Raw genomic sequence first — 4,030 nt, 5'->3', positions numbered from 1 at the left:
ACAAGGTGTCAGTAAAAGGACAGCACGTAACTTATTTTGTGTGACTATTTCGTTCTCTGTTCATGAAACAGAGAGCAATATTAACGTGTTTTTATTTGTTTTGTTGTTTTGTTTTATTTATTTATTTATTTTTTAGCTCTACAACTACGGCACACGTCCTTACCCATTAATACTCGTGTGTGAAACAGTTTGATTGGTTTCATAACGTACGTAAGTTGATCAATATTCAAAGTTGGAATGCACCTATTATTTTATTTATTTTTTTTTGCATTAACGTCCAAAGCCATACCATTAACTATCACAAAGGAAGTTTTTAACGGAAGTTTGATGCATTGCGAAATAAGAACCACCTCTGACAGATCCTCCCCAGTGACATTGAACTGACATTGAACCCCCCCCTCCCCCCCCCCGGCTCAAGAAGTGACTGCATCTCAGGACAACTGTGGAAGAGTAAGAAGGGGGCCAGCTGAAGTTGTGGGAGTGGTGATTCTGCTCAGACTCGAAGGTTCCACAGAGGTTCCAGGCTTGTGTAGCTTCCTGGACTTCCTGGACAACTGCAGTACTTGCACAGGGGAGGGGGTGGGGGGGTGGGGGGGTCAGCGAGGCCTACAGCTGCTACAGCGGGGAAGGGTTTGAAAGCTAACCAAGTGTCCTTGAAAGGAGATGTCTGGAGTGGTGCGGGCCAACACGTGCCCGACGAGGAAGCGGTGGGAAGCGGAGACGGAGTTGAAGCTGCAAGTTCTGGGAGCGCCGGCTGCAGTCGGACCAAAGGTAGCGGGTCTCCTGGCACCTCGGCTGCAGACATCCTGCTCCTGGATGACTCAGAATTGGCAGCTCATCACACTAATCAGGCGGCGCTATGCCTCTCCTCAATTCACTGTCATGTCGCACCACACCGCGCGGAGACAGCTAGGATTTACTGTTTGGCATCGCCGGGCTTGGCGGTAGCTGCGTTACTGATATCATCGAGTCTCAGTCGCTGAAGGAACGGTGTGAGTAGAAGTATTGCTTCATTCTTTTTATATCACAGCTTCTCCTGCCACTGGAGGGGGCGGAGCTTGTATCCCAGCTGTCTTTGGGTGAAGGCAGGGTGCATCCTGGACACAGGCAGTGCATCACTGACCTCTCTCACACACACACACACACACACACACACACACACACACACACACAGACACAGACAAGCACCATCTGCATTCATGTTCACACCTACCTGGACAGAAGCTCCACACACACACACACACACACACACACACACACACACACACACACACACACGCTCCAGGCCTGGTAGTGACTGACCTTCTTGTTGTAGGGTGACAGTGGCAACCTCTGCACCACAGTGACAACCAAGCTTTCAAGTTGGCCAGTTATTACTATGAATGATAATAATTTATTATTTTAAATCATTTTAAAAATGGTTTCTCATGTGATAATAATTCACAGTGGCAGTCGAAGCAGTGGAGGTGTTAGAGTCACTTGACCCCCACCAAAAAAAAAACAAAAAACAGTTGACGTTTGTTCATTTTCCCTGCAGGCATGAGTGTAAGTGACACGCTGCATCCAAACACAGCATGCTGAACACACTGGGACAATCAATAAGTCCCTCAACACACACACACACTGGCATCAGAGGGAGAGAGAGAGAGAGAGAGAGAGAGAGAGAGCAGGGCTCCTTGTCGTCAGTAAATCCAGGATGGTGTGACAGGCCGCATTAAGAAGCGCCTGCTCAGCATGAAGGCATCATAAAAGTGGACATGCAATTTGTGTTTTGGCCAAATAGCTGCCGAGCTCGTTCTGCATCTCTGCGTTTAATACGGCAGACAAGCAGCTTAGCTGGCAGCCAGAGTGAGAGAGCTCGCGCCTGGGGCTGTGTGTGTGTGTGTGTGTGTGTGTGTGTGTGTGTGTGTCAGTACAAGGGGAAACACAGTGAGGGAGAGTTATGCCTTGCAGCGTTGCTAAATCCATTTCACCATTTGAATCATCAACTAGAATTTGATTAATATGCAAATTGAGAGGGGGGAAGGGATAATCTCTCTTTGTGGGTAGTAATTAATCACCGGTTAAAGTAAATTAATACATATATCACATTTGTCAGGGACAAGCCTGGTTCAATAGCCCGTAAAATTGAAGTTTGAAGTGTTAAGGGGCTCCGCAGGAACGTTATAACTAAAACTTTCAAATGCGGCCTATTTAGTGATCAATCAAGCTGCGCCTGCGGCGGAGCAACGGCTCATTTCTGGGTGAAGCAGCGACCAGAGTGCAGATGGCTGCTCAACACACCAGGCTCCTTCAGCAGCTCCTCGCAGCTGCGCACCAACACCAAGCAGCACAACACGTTTCAAAGAACTAATAACTACCTGGTAAATATGGAACAAAGCAGCGCAATACGCAATATAATAGTACTACTAATATTTAGTTATTATTTATAATAGTATTTTATTATTTTATCATAAAATAATACATTATTATTATTATTATTATTATTATTATTATTATTATTATTATTATTCAGTTTGATTGGACTCTTACTCCGCTCCGATCTGAGAATACTCCAAATCATAGCTACTATAGTTTAATCTTATACCACTGAAAGCCACCAGTTATGCTGCAATTAACAACGAAAATTTAACTGCGATTATCCGATTTTCAGAGTTGCATTTCATTACCAATAAAGAATTCTTCCTTTTTCTTAAAAATTTGATTTCAGTGTAATTATGAACTCACTGTAAGGACAAAATAATTCAAGCTATTATGTTTTTTTTTTTTTTATCATTAATTATGGGAGTATTATATGATGTTTAATGTTATTGTCCGGGTCATCCAGCTGAAATATTTAAATCCAATTCATGCAGCAGTAATAATGAATGAATAATATTCACGAGAAACATACTATCAAATAATAGGTTGTCCTATCAATAATAATAATAATAATAATAATAATAATAATATTGATGTGTACTTAAAGCAACAGCATTGTATCGGACTCGTGTTGAGATTTAGTGGTGGTGCTGCAGCTCCAGATGGTCGCAGCCAGTTGTTCCACTTGATGCAGGAAGATGTTGGTTGTTTAACTGCGGGGTCACAGCAGCACATGAGAATTTTCCGGCCGCTGAATAAATGATTGTCGTGTGAGCAGCGTGTTTGTGTGTGTGTGTGTGTGTGTGTGTGTGTGTGTGTGTGTGTGTGTGTGTGTAAATGTATCATGCAATGTTAGGGCGTTTCAAAATGAAAAACTGAAAAGTGAAAGTGTGTGTCTGTTAGTCAGCGGTGAACACAAATACAATACAATAAAAAATAAAATAAAATAAAATACAATACAATAAAATGAAATACTGTGTTTGTCCACTTAACGACCCAGTGGATGAAAACATTTTATTCCCTTTTTAATGATCTACGAATTTGCGTCTGATTCAGTATTTAAAAAAAAAATGGCCATAGCTGCCTTTTCCTTGAACTATAAAGCAAATATTCATTTCGCAATATTACATGCAGATTTATATGAGAATCTTCGGCTCTGGGTGAGAAAGTACTTTAAGGTCTTAATCTATTAGCGCTACGTCAGGTGTGTAAATGGGAACATTGTCAATAAGAATAAACAAGAGATACGAGCCAGGATGAATAGTGGCAGCAATGGCCGAGTGCTAGAACAATAACTTTGAACTTGCAGCGTTGCAGTCGCGGATAGACAAGTTGAGGCAAACAGCTGACGAGCGGCGGATGAAGCGAGTCAATGGTCTCCTCGCGGGGGGCCGCGAGCCGCCCACTGCGCCACATTGGACATTCATGATGATGTCGTGGCGCACATGGCGCATACAGAGTGGCAGTGCATCTGCATGGTGCGCCACAATAGTGCGGGTCACTCCGCCGAGAAAAGGAAGGGCTCGCGGAATCAATCAACACGAGGCGGAAAATGTGCGGGACAATCCGGGAAGCATATGGCCCGAGTGCGGCCTTTGTTCCGCCCCCCGGCGCGAGACCCTCAACACTGCTGCCTCCATATTGCGCACTGATGGTGAGCAGAATAGCC

The sequence above is a fragment of the Nelusetta ayraudi genome, unplaced genomic scaffold (assembly GCF_046127955.1).
Source record: "Nelusetta ayraudi isolate G7.1 ecotype Tasmania unplaced genomic scaffold, CSIRO-AGI_Nayr_v1 ptg000235l, whole genome shotgun sequence".
Lineage (NCBI taxonomy): Eukaryota > Metazoa > Chordata > Actinopteri > Tetraodontiformes > Monacanthidae > Nelusetta > Nelusetta ayraudi.
Note: the sequence above shows the minus strand (reverse complement) of the source record.